The following is a 19,420-nucleotide window of genomic DNA, read 5'->3' as shown; positions in this document are numbered from 1 at the left end:
AAATCTGGTTTAATGGTAATGAACCCTTACATTTTTTGTTTTTGTGGGAAACTCTTTATCTCCCCTTCAATTTTTAATAATTACCTTGTTGATGGAATTATTCTAGGTTGTCGCTTCCCACTTTAAAGATGTTCTGCCACTCCTTTTTGCCCTATAAAGCTGCTGCTGAGAAATCATAGGGTTTCCTTTATATGTAACTAACTAGTTATTTTACTATTGCTTCTTTAAAAATTTTTTCTTTAACTTTTTCCATTTTAATTGCAATGTGTCTTGGTATAGATTTGTTTGGATGCATCTTGTTTGGAGTTCTCTGTTTTTCCTGGATCCATATGTCTGTTTCTTTTTCCAGATTATTTCTTCAAATAAAGTTCCTATTCCTTTCTTTCTTCTCCTTCTGGGGTCCCTATATTGTGAATGCTTGTATGTTTGATGCTGTCCCAGATGTCTCTTCAACTATGTTTGGTTTGGTTTATTTATTTATTTATTTATTTATTTATTTATTTTAATGTCTGAATGGTTTATTTATACTCGTCTGTCTTCTAGGTTGCCAACCCATTTTTTATGCATTAGTGAGTTTGTTGTTGACTCTTTTTAATGTATTTTTTCTCTGCTTGCTCCTTAATTATACTTTTTAACTCTTTGGTCAAGTTTTCCTTAAGCTCCTCTATTCACCTCTCAAGTTTTGTGGATATCCTTATGATCATTTCTTTGAATTCTTTATCAGGCATATTGCTTATCTCCATTTCCTTATCTTTTTTTCTGGACATCTTTCCTGTTCCTTTATTTGAGAGACATTCTTATGTAACTTCATTTTGTTTTACATTTTATGTTTATTTCTATGAATTAGACAAAATAGGTATATCTCCCAGTCTTGAAAAAACAGCCTTCTTTAGAAGTGACTTCTATGTGTTGGATTGTTTGGCAAGTTGGCTAGAGCTCAGTAAGTGCCTGTGGTGTCTTGGACACTGGTCTACAAGCTGAAGCAGCTCTGAGCAGGGAGGCCAGGTGCTTGTAGTAATGCTCTATTGATCCTCTTTGCTCCCTTTGTTCAGAACCTATATGGGTTCAGGTAATGTGTCCTGGGAACACTCTATGGGGACCTTGTAGGTAGATCAGAGAATTGGATAGAGTTCCCACCTGCTCTTTCAAGGTAGAGGGTTACTTAATGATGATCACCAGCACCTCCAACCCCAGAGAATTCCTTCAGTTCCCAGAGAGCACCTGTGGTTCCCCAGCCTTCTTTATACAGTCTCTCTCTCATTTGTTGTACAGAAAGTAGTCGTGTACAGAAGGAAAATCTATGCAGGCTGTATATTTTGGGTAATTTAGGTAGGTCAGTTGGAGCCAGGAAGGTGCTTGTGGTACCTGGGGCACTGGTTTACTGGTCTGAAGTGGCTACAGGCATGGTGGCTAGTTGCATGTGGTGACACCTTGTTGATCCTACTTGCTCCCTTTCTTCAGGTCTAAAATGGTCTGTAGGCAGTGTGGCTGGAAATGTACTGTGGCGACCTGAAAGCTAGACCACAGCACCTAAACAGAACTCTCACCTGCCTATTGAGGTAGAGGGGGCGCATAAACAATGGCACTCACCAGCACCTCTGTTACAGAGAGTTGTCACAGCTCCAAGAAAGTTCTCACCAGACCTTCTCTATTCAGTCTCTTTCTCTTATTTGTTGTTCAGAAACTATTCATTCAGCCCTGTCATCTCTCAGGAGTAACTTCTCTGTGTATATGTGTGTATTTCAGCATGCTCATGGGAGGGGGTAAGTTCAGCATTCTCCTATGCAACCATTATCTTGAGCCCTGTTTCCTGATCCATCTTCAGATTAATTTCTGTATTGACCTCTGTGGGTACAGAAATTATGGAAAACTTCAGCACTATAAATATCTACAAATGCAATAGTAGGTTCTCTCTATGTTTGATGGGTTGTACTTAGTACTAAACTCACTTAAAGGGCTCTATTTTCTGCTGAACTTGTTCACTATTACAAGTCCTATTGGTATTCCACTCATTGAGCTTGTCTGTGGTGGGCCAAGATACAAGTTACTTAAGTGAATAAATGACTGAAATCACTAGGATACCATAAACTTGTTTTAGTAACTGTAACTCCAATCATTTATCTATTTATTAGGTAAAAGATTACCTGACTATTTAACACAATAACTTTCAAAAGTTAAAACTCTCTCCCAATTTACACCTAAATTTTTATCTCCACACACCATCAGCACATTCCATATCACAAGGCCTTCATTTAGCGGTTTCCAACCCTCTAGAGTCTGGGAGTCATTTCGTTACAATTTCCCTTTTTTAGGCTTTGTCACCTTTCGAACCATTTTAACATAGCACTTCTATATTTAATATTCATTAATTCCTCTTCAATATATTTCGCTCCAAACATCCTAGGAAATCCCCAAATAAAATGATTTAAGACAGAAGCCTTTGTATCTCTGCAAATTTAACATTAACAGCTTCCTAATCACTAATAAATTTATTCACCCTGAAGCATAAATATGCTCCTTGAGGTATAAAATGGCATTTTCACCCAGGATACACAAGTACACTGATACCAGATGTTGAAATAGTAAACTACTCTCTTTGGTTGGTGTATAATCACTGCACCAGGACTACCAAGGACTCCTTCACCATCCTAGTCAACTCAGCCCTTCAGATTCCCAGACTCTTCAATGACTAGTGGAATAATACCTGGCCCTTCTTGAACCTCTAGGATGGTATTCTAGCCTACAGACATTTCCATGTGGACTGTTCAGGTCCCAAGCCAAACTAATTATTCATTTTTTTAATATCACCTTGCATTTAACTCAAAAAAATTTACAGTTTGATGGTGGCATTTAAGACACTGTAATAGAATATGACAAGCTTATGGGTAAATTGGATTAAATAATATAATAATTGAGCTTCACTAGTAAGCAAGAATTGATGGCTATACTTTCATAAAAAGGCAAACAAATACTTCAATTTTACTCAGAAGGCTTATTTTCTGGGAGAAAACATGTCCACTATAATGAACAATAATGTGTATCATTCAGAAAATTCCAGAGAAAAATTTACTGAAAAATTACTGTTCCATTAAGAGGATGATGCTTTGATAAGACTTTTCTACCACCTGCATGCCCTATTAAGAGCATACTTAGGAAAAACAGTAGCTTCTTAAGAAATACTGGTGGATAATATGATATTTTAGAAAGTCTTCTCCTGCTGATAACTTGGCAGGAAAAAACAGTTCCAGTGAAAAAGAAATACAAGTTTGGAATGGCATCCTCAATTCCCAGTGGACATGTCTGGAAAAACACATGGAATCCTGTCTCTTGTAGTTTGGTTCCAATGGAAGTGAAAAATTGCCTGGGGAGAAAAAGTATATATCTAATGAGAGATTCCACAATATGCCAGTGGATGGAATACTTCTAAGGCAGTATTAGCAGTATGCATCAGTCTAAGACATTATCATATCCTTTTCAAAAATTCTTTTTCATTTTTAAGGAGAAAAAGGAATATGAAAAATGCTTCTTCTTTTTTATATTTCTTAATCACAACACAACAAAACTTTTTATAAGACATTGTTATCTTTCCTTTAAAAAACACATTCATCTGACTGGAAGGGAGCCGGTGTAGAAAATGTTTACTGCATCCCTGTCCCTGCAGAATTCACACTTCAGTATGCTCAGAATTCACCCAGCATGCACAGAAAATCATCACTGGAGCTGAAAATAACTTAAACTATTATATTATCCACTTTCTACAGTTGCCATGATGATGAAGAGTATGGATTCTGGATTCAGATGGCCTGGGATCATAATCTGGCTTCTCCATGTCCAATATCTAGGTGACCTTGGAACAAATTACATACCCATTGTGTCCCCCAGTTTCCTCATCTATAAAAAGGAAATGAAAATAGTATCCTTCTGGTAAAATGAGGTAATATGTGCAATGCATTTAGAATACTTTTTGCTACATAGTAAGTCCTCTTTGATACAATCTATTATCACTATTATGACATGAAAGGACACATGCCAGGAACAAGGTAACGGCTTTGCATCAGGTAGGTACAATGGTGAAAAGCATGGGCTTTGGAGTCTAACAGACCCAGACTGTGCCACTTACAAGTGGTCATGTTACTTATTTTCTATTTCTCATTTTCTTCATCAATCAACCAGGAATAATAACAGTATCTGGTGGCTGTTATGAAGATTAAGTGAGGTAATATGTATAAAATATTTAACATAGCACAAGGCACATCAGCACCTAGAAAATGCCCAGTAAATAATAATTTTTGCAATTATTATCATTAGTTAATGTCAGAATTGGGGCTAGAATCCAGTTGCCAGAATCCAAATTTAGTTGCTCTTTTTCCTAAACTAAGAAAGCACCAATCGTAACTGAGAATCTACTAGTACAAATTAGCACTTGTACAAGGAAAATTGTCACTGCCTCTCCCCCTTTGCCCTGGGCCCTGGCTCTTATCACAGAGGACAGTGCAGCTGGTGAGGGCCCACTCTGGCTTCCCTGACATGATACCACATTTGGGTACTCAAACTTAGAGAGTAAGCTGACCTTCCTAATAAAAAGGGGAAATATGTAGGGCCTTGGCTCCAAGCTATGAGTGGAATTCCCCACAGAATGGAAGAGTTTTAAATTGTGACCTCTGGTAAATGATTGAATTTGTCAGGGCCTCAGTTTTATCATCTATAAAATTAAGAGTCTGGTGATAACCTTTAGCATCACATTCCACAACAGTGGATCTCTTAGGTTATAGAAAGTGTTGAATTGCTGAATTAACCTACCTACCTCTTTGACTAATTTTTCACATTATGGTAGCAAAACATCTATTGCACATCCTGTTAAAAAAATTAAATTCTATTCCATTATTGTGCTTTGGAAAAGGAAATTAATATAAGCTAGAAGCAGAATAAAGAATATAATTCTGCCATTTTCCTCCAATCAATCCTCCAGCATCTCCATTTTCCATCCTCACTGGATTAAAACTTTAAACGTAGCCCTTTACTTCATAAGACAGCACATGTTACAAAATGTTAGTAAAACACATTTTCCTCAGCAGTTCTAATTACAGAGAAGCTGGCCCTGATAGTCTGATAAGAATCACATTAGCAATGAAATAATAAAAGAACTTTGTTTCATTCTATTCATATTATATCATATTTTTGAAAATGTTTAAATTGTGTAGACTATTTTCACAAGAATTAAAAACTTAATTCTTGTGAAAACTTAAATTTTAACTGCATTTTCTATTAATTATTAGCTGTGGAATATTGAGCAGGTCATTTTACCTCTTGATTTTCTTTCCTATAACATGAAAATTGTGTGTGTGTGTGTGTGTGTGTGTGTGTGTGTAGAGGGAGGAGAAAGTGTACATGCTTTGAGGTAAATAAATATATTAGTCCAAATAAATTCTTTGTAAACTGGAAAGTCCTTCACAAATGAATAATAAAACTACTATTATAGATGATGTACTTAGTAGCACTGCATGCATACTCATATATAAAGGAAACATGGGAGTATAAAATATAATTCCAGTCTTAAGAAAAGTTAGATTGCTCAGGGAAATGGGTTTACTTGTTTTGAGAAATGTAAAGACATCAATTAGTACCTTCTCTATCCTCAAAGGAGTTTAGTCTGTGGTTAATATACAAAAATAATACCTATAACCTGACATAACATCTTCCGGTGCTTACCATCTGCAGTCCATTTGGTTCTTCGTGGTTTTTCAAGAGGGCATATGTAGTTTCTTATTTGTATAACACTTTTGATTGCTCAAACACTTTTCAAAATGATTTCTTCATTTAAATTTCTAATAAATCATCCGTGATTAACTCATTCAATTAAAAACACCAATTTTTCTCCTGTCTTTTTTTAAGATTTTATTTATTTACTTTTAGAGAGGGAAGGGAGGGAGAAAGAGAGAGAGAGAGAGAAACATCAATGTGTGGTTGCTGGGGACCGTGGCCTGCAACCCAGGCATGTACCCTGACTGGGAATTGAACCTGCGATGCTTTGATTCACAGCCGGCCCTCAATCCACTGAGCTACGCCAGCCAGGGCTGTCTTTTTGATCTTTATAATTTTATTTTATTTTCATTTTGGGACTACCTGTTTGTCATCAGCCCTAAAGTCAGTAGATCTTCATAAATCTGGAAAATTTCAACACCAGCTTGCTGTACACTTGGATAAGAGTATCACCATCCAGTGGCTAAAGCAAAGTAAGTGCTTGATTGGATCACTGACCTATTCAGTTAAAGAGATTGAGTACATCCCCAGGTATTTGACAGAACTGGAGGAGAAAAAAAATACTGTCATTGGCATTTCTCTAGGCTAGTATTTCAATCCCTTTCCCACTGATGTTTTTTATCTGAAAGGCTCTTAACATGAATGAAGCTGTTCAGTGTCTTCTGAAAAGTCCAGACACTGTGCTTATCATTAAAGCAGATAACATCAGAGAGATGCAGAGAAATTTGATGACTTTCACGGTTACATTCAATATCTTGCCATAAAGAACATTTCCCAGGATCTCAACATGGGTATCATTGATACCTGGAATATAACAATTGTATATAGCACAAATCATGTCCATCCACCTCAATCTGTAGTAAGACACCAAATGAATATATTGTTGAGCTATATTTGCTAAATAATACATACCTCTGAAGTTCATTCAATTAATTAAGAACATTTATTGTTTTCTATCATACCAGATGATGTATTTGGCTCTGAACTCCCAATTAACATCAGATAATCTGCACAATGGTTGATTCATGAACGACTCCATAATCAGGGTCATGCCACTCTTTAAAAAAAGGAAGTCAAGACACCTAATGGTTAAAAGTTCTCTACAATTCATAAAAATTCAGAATAGTATAGTCATTGTAAAATAAATATTTGGAGGAAGAAGTTCCATTTCCTTATTTCTACCATTAAATACAAGTTCAATATGATTTCCAAGTGGGAAGAGAAGTCTTGTGAGGCAGTTCTCCAGGTCCACAGTCCTGGAGGAGAAGCAGAACTCCAAGCAAGGCCTCCAGGGCACTAAAAACCTCTGACTTTACACTCCCTATAGGAACTCCCACTACTATTGTTACAGGGTGCAGCCAAGAGGGGGGACCCCAAATGGGCATTTAAAATGGGGTCCAGAACTCAAGGTGTCCAGGGGATTTTTGGATGTCCTCACTCCCACTCCCCAGGTGTGGGTTGGGAGAAGGGACAAATGGAGCAGGGCCATTGAGAGCTATTTTGAATAGCAACAACCTTGCAGCTAACCTCTGGTGTGGTCATTTAACATATCTATAGCCTTTGGCTGGTCGTTTAGATATGTTAAATAGCTGTGGCCAGGCTCTGAGCCAGGGGAATGGAAGTAACGACCCCACCAAGATGTGACTGGGGGCAGGTCCCCCAAGCTACAGCACCTGCGTGGGAGCTTGGAGATGATTGGCTCCAGGACTTGGGGCCACACCTGCCCAGACTCATGATGGCAGTCCAGTAAAGCAGGAAGGGTATGAGTTCTGGCATGTGAAGCTGAGTGTGGGAGGAGTCAGAAATGGGGCTGCAGAGGAAGATTGTCTGGGATTTAAACCCAGACATGGCAGCCATTGAGGGGAGAACCATGCGGCTGTGGAAGTGCAGAGAGGATCACAGCCCTGAGAGAGAGAGCCACACAGCTTTAGCAGAGTGAAGACTCCCACGGCCCTGAGGGAGAGAACCACGTGCCTTTGCCAGAGTGGGGACCCCCACAGCTTTAAAAGGGGGAACCACTGCCTGGTTTTAGCAGAGATCCCGGCGACTAAGCTGAGGGTGCCGGGAACCCAGGGAGGTCTCCCAGTCGAGATGGAGTACTAACTGGGAATAACCAGAGGACTACCTGAGCCATGGACTTATATTTCCTTTCCTGAGATATGGTACTCTGGACTGGGCAAAGGGGGAAGGAAGGAAGGACTGTGTCTGTTTGTGGGTGTTTTAAGGGACTTTGGGATTTTGGTGAAGACATTAGGTCACTACTTTAAGTCTGTATAGCATTAAATAAACATTTCCTTTCCTTTTCACAAATCTCTGGCATTGAGAGACATCTTTCCTCTGGCGGCAGACATAACGGACCTGGGGGCTTCTTTCAGTAATAGTATATCGTCCCAGGCCCCCCTTGTTTGTTCTGTAACACTAGGAGAAAAAAATCTTATTTGATAGAACTTATCCTTCAGGAACATAGGATAACACAGGTGAAAGTGCTGCAGAATTCAGGGAACTGAGCTTCAGTCCTTTTACAGCCCTTAATTTTATAACTTGAATAAGTCACTTCAGCTCTCTGGGCCTCAGTTTTCCAAAACAAAAGTTTAATCTAAGCTTTGTGATTTTTAAAAATTGCTATGTGCAATACTGGGTTCTGTGGTGATACTTCAGGTGCTGCCTAGAGGACAGAAATCAGGAGAGGTGCTCAGGCACATGGTGTGACTTCTGCCCCACCAGTTAGAGTAGTAGCCATTTTTACCTAAGTGTGGACTGGGTTTCTCAGAGGACTTTGGTTTATAAAAAGTTCCAGTACTTAAAACATGTTTGAAACCATTATGCAGATAATCAACCATATTGTTTTCCATAATCTACACATGTAGTTTAACATTTTAATCACTCTCACTTGCATTTTGATAGGCTATCCCACCCTGGCCAGCGTGGCTCCATTGGTTGGAGCATTGACTCATAAACCAAAGAGGTGCAGGTTTGATTCCTGGTCAGGGCATTTGCCTAGGTTGTGGGATCAGTCCCCAGTCAGGGAGCATACCAGAAGAAATTGATGTTCCTCTCTCTCCCTCTACCTCTCCCTCTCCCTCCCTTCCTCTTTCTCTAAAATCAGTAAGTGGACATAGGTGAATACAACTTGCTGCTTTTATAAGATGGCATCGGAGTAGGAAGGAGCAGATTCGGCTTCCCTCTGCTCAGGGGAAAAAATCCTGACCAATCTGTGGAGTAGAGAAGCAAGCAGCCAACATACTTCAGCATATGTGAAAATAGGGGACCAAGGATAGTGGCAGAACCAAAAAACCGGACCCCAAGAAGAGTGCTGCAACAAGATAGGGTCCCAGGGACCAGCATGTGGTCCGGGAGCTGCAGCCCCAGGCCCAGGGCCCGCTGCTGGGTTTGCCACAGAGTCCTTGGGAGAGAGCCTGGACAACTGCTCCCTCCCCAGCCAAACAAGGTCTGAGCGGCACTGGGAGGAATCCAGGTGCTAGCAAACACACAGGGGCTGTGAGCACCTTTGGAGGCTGTGGACACCAGAGAGGCTGGGTCACACAGCAGGGCCTGACCCCCACAGTCACCAGTCTGGCTGGAGAGCTGGGCTACGGGAGAAGCCAGGCCATTGTATGGAGAGGGAGGCTTGAACAGGAGGAATCTCTCAAGAGGAAGAAATGAATAGACAGACACTGTTTGGGGAATTCTCCTAAAGTGATAAGTTGCTCCAGCCTTCCTGCCACCCAGCCATGGGCGTGCATGCAGGGAGAGCATACCCACACCCCAGTCCACAGCAGTAACCCTGGGGAAAGACCTGATTCCCACACCCAGGGTGCAAGGCTAAGGAGCCACGTTAGCTTCCCAGAGAGAGAGGGAGCCAGTGCTAGCTCCTCTGATCAAGGAAGAAAAGCCATACCAATCTCCCCTCAGCCTGCTGCAATCAGTAAGAGCAGAAGAACTGGTTTGGCCACTTTGAAACCAAGAGACTTTTTAACTTGATTCTATTTTTTTAACAATTTTTAATTTTTTAATTTTTATTGTTTTTATTCTCTTTTGATTCCTTTTTCCTCTTTCCTGATTTCTTGTTTTATTCCTTCCTCCTTCCTTTCCTCCAATTTTATCTCTTCTTTCTTCCTTCATCTGCCTTTTCTATTTTTACTTTTTAAACTTTTTTCTACTTACCTACAAGTGAGACAAAATCCTGGATCTGTGAAAAGGCCAAAGTTGAACCCAAAGATGGGGCATCACAACAGCTGGGACAGTGAGACACATTTCACTCTGCTATTACAGAGAACCTGCAAGTTATTCCATATTTGTAATATTATTATTTACCCAGTATTCCTACATCTTTTTTTAATAGTATTTTGTATCTCTCTTCTTTTTGTATAGTCTGCTTTGCTAGGCTGGTTATATTGTATGACCTGACAGCTTTCCCTTGATATCTCTTTCCATACTGTATTGCTAATCTACTGTCCTTCAACTCACCTGTGTCCCCTTAGCACACTACTCGAGGTTCTGTACTCCCTATTCTTGTTACCTAGATCTCATAGATTCTGTCATATGATTGTTGCCATATTATTATTGTAAATAACTGCTGTTCCATGCAATTGTAATTACTTCACAACACCCCCCCCCCGCCCCCAGATGTTAGCCCATTTCAAAGTTTCCTGAACTCTATCACTGTAGTGGTTAACTCTATTTTCTCACACACTATACCTATTTACTATCCTTTACTCTCACCTTACCTCAGAATCTGACCTCCCACAACCTCCCTGCTTTACATATCCAACTCACAATCCTTCCTTCCCCAAAAAGAGTCTTATCTTCTTTCCATTTTTTTTAAAAATCAGCTAGCTGGGTGGAAGATCACAGTTAACACTATACATAATCAAAGGATCTCCTATCTCTTCCCTACTTGCTACTACTGTAAATATCATAGAATTTTCTGCTGCTGTCTTAAACCATTTTGCCTTCACCCTTCAACTGATGACAAAAAAGAATAGGTGGAGGCAGTGAACACCAGGACACCCACTGGAAGAGGAAACCCAACAACAAAGGAACCACTAACAGATAACAACAGAAGAAGGTGAAGGAGGAAGTAGTAACCACACAAACCTCAACCCAGGACCTATCTGGAAATACAACTAAACAGTAGAGACAGTACCCTATACAAACAACTGAACAAGAGCAAGAGAGAATTCTTTAAACCTTATACACACGGAAGAACCAGATTCAACACAACCTGCCCTCACCAGCACAACAAAATACAGGAGGTAGTGGAGAGAGTGACCCTCATTTAACCAGCTGGTGGAAAGGAACCACCAAAGACAGACTCAACAACAATCAAAACCCAAAGCCAAACACAAAGCCAACTTAAAAGACAGCCCAAGACCAGTGAGCTTGGGAGATCAAGGAAACTGCACCACTGAAACTCACTGCTATTCTACTAAAGAAGTTCACACCACAAACCCAGGGAGCCAGAACTGATCATTTAAGAAGTGGAGGCTAACAAGAAGAGTCTCACAAACAATGGGAAGACAAAGAAACAATCCCCAAATGAAAGGACACAAAGAAGTCTCAGAAAGAATATTAAAAGAAATAGAGGCAATTCAACTATCAGATATTGACTTCAAAGCAATGATCGTCAGGAAGCTCAATGAGCTCACAATGAGCTATCAGAAACAACAGGGAAGCTTGAATGAACTCACTGAAAACTACATCAACAGGAAAAAGGAAATGGAAATTCTCAACAAGGGCCAAGAGGAAATGAAGAATACAATTTCTGAACTGAAGAACACAGTAGAAAAAATGAAAAGCATGATCAATGAAGCAGAAGATCAGATCAGCGAGCTAGAGGACAAAGTAGAATAAAACACCCCGAAAGAACAAGAAAAGAAAAAGAGCCTCAGAAAAAATGAAGAGGGATTAAGAGAAATGCAAGACAATATGAAATGTAATACTATCCGTATAATAGGGTTACCAGGAGGAGGAGAAGAAGAAGAAAGGATAGAAAACCTATTTGAAAAACTAATGATGGAAAACTTCCCTAATTTGATGAGAGAAAAAGTCACAAAAATCCGGTAAACACAGAGAGTCCCAATGAAGAGGAACCCAAAGAGGCCCGCCTCAAGACAAAGCATAATTAAAATGGCAAAATTTCAAACAAAGAGAGAATATTAAAAGCAGCAAGGGAAAAACAGGTAGTAACATACAAGAGAGCCCCAATAAGGCTAACAGCTGACTTCTCAATGGAAACACTCCAAGCCAGAAGAGAATGGCAAGAAATATTCCAAGTAATGAGAACCAGAGGTCTGCAACCAAGGCTACTTTACCCAGCAAGGCTCTCAATCAAGATAGAAGGCCAAATAAGAATCTTCTCAGACAAAAGAAGTCTAAAAGAATACACCTCCACCAAACTACCTCTGCAAGAGATTCTAAAGGGACTGCTTTAAGAAAAGGAAAAAAAGAGAGAGAGAGTGAGGAACACATGTACATAAAAGGCAATGAATAAGTACCTATCAATAATAAACTTAAAAGTAAATTGATTACATGCTCCAATCAAAAGACATATAATAGCTGATTGGATAAGAAAACATGACCCACACATATGCTGCCTACAAGAGACCCTACTCAGGATTGAAGACCTGCACAGGCTGAAAGTGAAGGGCTGGAAACAAATTTTCCACGCAAATAGACAGGATAAAAAAGCCAGGGTAGCAATACTCATATCTGACAAAATAGACTTCCAAAAAAGGACCATAAAGAGACACCCAGAAGGCCGTTTCATAATACTCCAGGGAAGAATCCACCAAGTAGACATAAATATTGTAAATATATATACACCCAACATAGGAGCACCCAAATACAAAAAAAAAAAAAAATCTTAGAGGACTTCAAGAAAGATATTGACAGCAACACAAATATTGTAGGGGATTTTAACACCACACTATCCAAAATGAACATATCTTCCAAACAAAATATCAACAAAGATATTGTGGCATTGAACAATACCCTAGATGAAATGGACTTTACTAATATATACATAACCCTCCATTCCAAAGAAGCTAAATACACATTCTATTCAAATGTACACGGAATATTTTCAAAGACTGACCACATGATAGGACACAAAACAAGCCTCAACAATTTCAAAAAAATTGAAATCATACCAAGCATTTTCTCAGATCACAAGGGACTGAAGCTAAAAACAAACACCAAAGAAAAAACCCAAAACACTCAAAATAATGGAGATTAAATAGCATGCTATAAAACAATGAGTGGGTCAAGATGAAATTAGGGAAGAAATCAAAAATGTTCTGGAAACAAATGAAAATGAACTCACAACAACCCAAAACTTATGGGACACAGCCAGGGCAGTCCTGAGAGGGAAGTTCATAGTGATACAGGCCCACCTAAAAAAGTTAGAAACATTTCAAACAAACAACCTAACCCTACATCTACAAGAACTCAAGTAACAACAACAAACACAGCCCAGAGCAAGCAGAAGGAAGGAAATAACCAAGATCAGAGCAGAATTAAATGGCATACAGACTAAAAGCACAATTCTAAGGATCAATGAATACAAGAGCTGGTTCTTTGAATAGATAAACAAAATCAACAAGCTTTAGAGCAGACTCATCAAGAAAAAGAGAGAGAAAACCCAAAAAAAACTTAATCAGAAATGAAACAGGAGAGATTACAACAGGTACCACAGAAATACAAAGGGTTGTAAGAAATTACTACAAAGAACTGTATGCCAAGAAATTTGAAAACCTAGATGAAATGGACAAATTTCTAGAAAAATATAATCTTCCAAAACTCAATGGAAAAGAAGCAGAAAGCTTGAAGAAACCAATAACAGCAGAAAAAATTGAAGCAGTAATCAAAAAACTCCCAACACACAAAAGCCCTGGACCAGATGGTTTCACAGGAGAATTCTACAAAGCATTTAAGAAAGAGCTAACCCGTATCCTTCACAGACTATTTCACAAAATCCAAAAAGATGGAAGACTCCCAAACCCTTTTCATGAGGCAAACATCATCCTAATTCCAAAACCACATAAAGACACAACAAAGAAAGAAAACTTCAAGCAATATCACTGATGAACATTGATGCTAAAATCCTCAACAATATACTGGAAAACTGCATCCAACAATACATTAAAAAGATCATACACCATGACCAAGGGGGATTCATTCCAGGGATGCAAGGATGGTACAATATTCGCAAATCAGTAAATGTAATACATCACATAAACAAAAGGAAAGACAAAAACCACATGATCATATCAATAGATGCAGAAAAAGCATTTGATAAGGAACAGCACCCATTTATGATAAAAACACTCGGCAAAGTGGGAATAGAGGGAGCATTCCTCAACATAATAAAGGCCATATATGAGACACCTACAGCCCACATCATACTCAATGGGAAAAAATTAAAATCTTTTCCACTAAGATCAGGAACAAGAAAAGGCTGTTCACTTTCACCACTTCTATCCAATATAGTACTGGAAGTTTTAGCCACAGTGATCAGACAAGAAAAGGAAATAAAAGACATCAAATCGGAAAAGAGGAAACAAAACTGTCACTGTTTGCAGATGACATGATAGTTTACACAGAAAATCCTATAGACTCCACCAAAAAACTGCTTGACCTAATAAATGAATTTGGCAAAACAGCGGGATACAAAGTCAATATCCAGAAATCAAAGGCATTTCTGTACACCAACAATGAAACAGCAGAAGCAGAAATCAAGAAAAAAAATCTCATTTGAAATAGCAAAAAGGAAAATAAAATACCTAGGAACAAACCTAACCAAAGAGGTAAAAGACCTGTATTTAGAAAAGTACATAACACTGAGGAAAGAAATCAAGGAAGACACAAACAAATGGAAACATATACTGTGTTCATGGATTGGAAGAATTAATATCATCAAAATGTCCATACTACCCAAAGCAATTTACACATTCAATGCAATACCTATTAAATTACCAATGGCATATTTCACAGACATAGAACAAACACTTCAAAAATTTATATGGAACCATGACTCTGAGTAGCTGCTGCAATTTTGAGAAAGAAGAGCAAAGTAGGAGGGATCACAATACCTGATACTAAACCATACTACAAGGCCACTGTAATCAAAACAGCCTGGTACTGGCATAAAAACAGGCACATGGACCAATGGAACGGAACAGAGAGCCCCCAAATAAACCCAAGTCTCTATGGTCAGTTAATATTTGACAAAGGAGTCAGCAACATAAAATGGAATAAAAATAGCCTCTTCAACAATGGTGCTGTGAGAACTGTACAGCAATGTGTAAAAAAATGAAACTCGAGCACCAACTTACACCTTATACAAAAATAAATTCAAGGTGGATAAAAGACTTAAATATAAACCATGACAACATTAAAGTCCTAGAACAGAACATAGGTAGGAAAATCTCAGATATTTCACGCAGAAACTTTTTTACTGACATGTCTCCTAGAGCAAGGGACATAAAGGAAAGAATAAAGAAATGGGACCTCATCAAAATAAAAAGCTTTTGTACAGCTAAAGAAAACAGTACCAAAATAAAAAGAGAAGCAACTGTATGGGAAAACATATTTGCCAATGATACCTCAGAAAAGGGTTTAATCTCCAAATATATAAAGAACTTACATGACTCCACTCTAAGAAGACAAGCAACTCAATTAAAAAATGGCCAAAGGACTTGAACAGACACTTCTCCAAGGAGGACATGCAGAAGATCCAAAGACACATGAAACATTGTTCAATATCGCTAGCTATCAGAGAGCTGCAAATTAGAACCACAATGAGATACCACTTCACACCAGACAAAATGGCCATCATAAACAAAGCAACAAACAAGTTTGGAGAGGTGGAGAAAAGGGCACCCTAGTACACTGTTGGTGGGACTGCATACTGGTATAACCACTATAGAAAGCAGTGTGGAACTTCCTCAGAAAACTAAAAATGGATCTGCCTTTTGACCCAGCAATTCCACTGCTGGCACTATATCCTAAGAACACTAAAACACCAATACAAAAGAACCTTTTAACCGCGATGTTCATAGAAGCACAATTTACAATAGCTAGGTGCTGGAAGCAACCTAGATGCCCATCAGTAAATGAATGGATCAAAAAACTATGGTACATTTACACAATGGAATTCTATGTAGCGGAAAGAAAGAAGGAGCTCCTACCCTTTGCAAGAGCATGAATGGAGCTGGAAAGCATTATGCTAACCGAAACAAGCCAGGCAGTGAAAGACAAGTACTATATGATCTCACCTTTAACAGGAACCTAAACAACAAAACAAAGAAATAAGCAAAATATAACCAAAAACACTGAAATAGAGGACAGACTGACAGTGACCAGAGGGGAGAGAAGAGGGAATTTCAGGGGAGAATGGGAAGGGTTTACAGGAATGGGAAGGGTTTACAGGGTTTACAAATTTAAAGGACACGTGGACAAAAGCTAGGGGGAGGGTGGTAATGGGAGGGAAGTGGGGAGGGTTGGGTGGGTGGCTGGAATGGGAGTAAAAGGGAGAAAACTGTACTTTAACAATGATTAAAATAAAAAGAAAAATAGTACTAAAAAAGAAAAAAATACAACTTGCTTACTGCAAGAGGGTGCATCTAGGGAGCCCCAAATAGGGATTTGTAATGGGGTTCAGAATACAGGGTGCCCAGAAAATATTAAAATATGGGATGTCCTCACCCCCACAAGTCTGAGCTGGGTGGATGGGACACATGGAGCAGGGCCATTCAGAGCTGTTTTGCATAGCAACAGTTTTATAGATAACCTCTAGAATGGCCATTTAATATATCTATAGCCTTTAACTGGTTTCATAAATATATTAAATAGCTGTGGCCATGCTTTGAGCCAGGGAGAAGGGAGTGACTTCCACCCAGGTTGTAACTGGATGCAAATCCCCCTGGTTACAGAGCCTATGTAAGAGCTTGGAGATGATTGGCTCCACACCAAAGGGCCATCCCTGCCTGGACTTACTATGGCAGCCCAGAAAAGCTGGAAAAAAATGGGAATGCTGGCAAATGTACCGACTGTGGGAGGAATTGGAAATGGGGCTACAGAGGAAGATTGGCACTGGGATTTAAACCCATGCTTGGCAGCCATGACAGAAGAAACACATGGCTCTGGCAGAGAAGAACCATGTGGCTTTGGGTCTCCCTTTGCCACACAGCTTAGGAAGCTGGAAAGCAAGATGTAGCAGCAATACAGAGCTCTCCCTTAGCAGTTTGGAAGAATGCAGGAGAGACTCTGCAGAAAGGAAAAGGGTGAAAGGACTCTTGCTGGTGGGCCATGAGAAGGTTCCATGTGGTTTGGGATTAAGAACTGGAGATCCTGGTGACTCAGCTGAGGGTACTGGGAACCAAGGGAGGCCTCCCAGCCAAGCATGGTTTACTGGGAAGAACCAGGGATACCTGAGCCACAGACCTCTATTTCTTATCCTGAGATACAGTATTCTGGACAGGGCAAAGGAGGGAAGGAAGGACTCTGTGTGTTTGTGGGTATTTTAAGAAACTTTGATATTTTAATGAAGACATTAAGTCATTACTCTTAAGTCTGTATAACTTTTGAATGCATAATTCCTTTCCTTTTCACCAATCTCTGACATGGAGAGATATAATTCCCTGGTGAATTGATGAACCTGGTACAGGGGCAAGATGAACCTGGTACAGGGGTCCCCAGGAGAAGGGGGGTCCATTAGGTAACATTTTGCAACCCCTTTTCCAGTGGCCAATCAGGGAAAATCATGGAAGACCACATGCTCAATAGCTTTAAAGTAATACAACTACTTGTACATGCTCAGTAAAAGACCATCAAAACTATCCAGGAAGGATCCACCCTATAAGAATAGAATCCTTCCAGCCCATGAAGTCAATCTCTGCATGGAGTTGGCCTTCTCCCATGCTCTCTGCTATAAACTCTGTGTGTTTGGTTCAATTCTTTGTGCTGATCACTAGGAACCTGGTTACCTGTGCCCATCTGTGACACAACCACATCAAAGTTACAACTATAGAACAACCATCACTCAGAACTGTCAGAAATCAAGTTTGAATGGAAGTCTGACAACTACAGAATTAAAGAAACCACATCCATCCAGACTGGTTGAAGGGGTGGAGACATGGAATGGGCTGGTCCCACATACATGTGTGGTCGCTAAAAATTTTGGAGGGATATCTTGGGAGTGAGGAGTACCAGCCCCACACAAGATCCCTCAGACCAGGGTACCAGTGCCAGGAAGATAAGCTCCCATAACTTCTGGTTGCAAAACTATCAGGGATTGAGTTGATGGAAGAAACTTCTGGAGTCTCATGCAGTTTCTCTTAAGGAACCCACACACGAATTTACTCAGACTCCCTCCCTATGAACTCCAGCACTGGTGTAGCATCTTGAAAGGCACCAGTGGCATACAGAGAACTGAAGTATCTGGCATCTAGGCAAGAGCTAGAAGACAGCTTTCTCTCAGACAGAAAGGCAGGTGGAGCCACAGAGCTGGCAGGAGGGTGCCATGTCTCAGACCCCATTAACCTGGCTAACACTGTTTGTCCTGCCCTGGAGATGCCCTGAGACTCCATCCCACTCAACTTATAGCTGTTAACAGTAGCTTTTCCATATGAATGGCTGGTCTTGGCTCAAGTTTCACAACTTTCTAAATCGTTTCAAACCAGCAACAATCGGCCTCAGAAAGCTCCCAGCCCCAGTACCTCTTCCTAAGTGGCCCCAGGCATGGCATTAGAAGCAGCCAGACTAGATTCATAATTGGCTTTGCCTGGGAATCTCCAAGACCAGCACAAGTAGCCACCATCTCAGATTGCTCTATAGCTCAGCAGGGAGGTCCTGGGAAAAACACTGACTTTGGCCTGCATCACCCACCAAACCCCAGGGCCTGCACAGCCAGTGGACAGCTATTCACCACATTGGAGCACCACTATCCTGTACAGCTGACCCTCGATGGAGGGTGGAGGGTGGTGTCAATGATCACAGCCAATCCTTGAAACTGACTGGCTTGGATAAATCCCTCCTATTAACCTGCGAACAGAAACCAACACTCAACTACAAGAAGAGGGTATACCCAGCCCACATGAAGGATGCACCTCAAGTACCCAGCTTGAGTGATAGGGGAGCCTGTGCCACTGGACCATACAGGACACCTGCTACATTAGTCCACACTACCAAAATGGAGAGTCATAGCAGCTCTACCTAATACTTAGAAACAGAAATAGGGAGGGTGCCAAAATGAAGAGAAAAAGAAACATTGCCCAAATGAAAGAACAAATCAAAACTCTAGAAAAAGAACCAAACAAAAGAGAGATAAGTAATCTATCAGAATCAGAGTTCTAATCACTGGTTATAAGGATGCTCAAGGAACTTAGTGAGGAGAGGACCTCAATAGCATAAAAAGATCCAGTCAGAAACAAAGGATACACTAATTGAAATAAAAAACAAATTTACAGGGAAACAACAATAGAGTGAATAAAGCCAAGAATTAAATCAATGATTTGGAACATAACGAAGCAAAAAATAACCAATCAGAACAATAAGAAGAAAAAAAGAATCCAAAAATCAAGGACAATAGAAGCAACCTCTCGTATGACTTCAAGTGTTCCAACATTTGTATCATATGGGTGCCAGAAGGAGAAGAGAA

General features: G+C 39.9%; 1 pseudogene; it reads left to right on the top strand.

Annotated features, from left to right (window-relative positions):
• Nucleotides 1-1,862: 1,862 nt before the first annotated feature.
• LOC123817188 lies at nucleotides 1,863-6,661 on the top strand (annotated as a pseudogene).
• Nucleotides 6,662-19,420: the final 12,759 nt, after the last annotated feature.

This window comes from Phyllostomus hastatus, unplaced genomic scaffold (assembly GCF_019186645.2).
Source record: "Phyllostomus hastatus isolate PE091 unplaced genomic scaffold, TTU_PhHast_1.1 phas_contig_113, whole genome shotgun sequence".
NCBI lineage: Eukaryota > Metazoa > Chordata > Mammalia > Chiroptera > Phyllostomidae > Phyllostomus > Phyllostomus hastatus.
The sequence above is the reverse complement of the archived record's forward strand: the minus strand, read 5'-3'. Positions and strand labels throughout refer to the sequence as shown.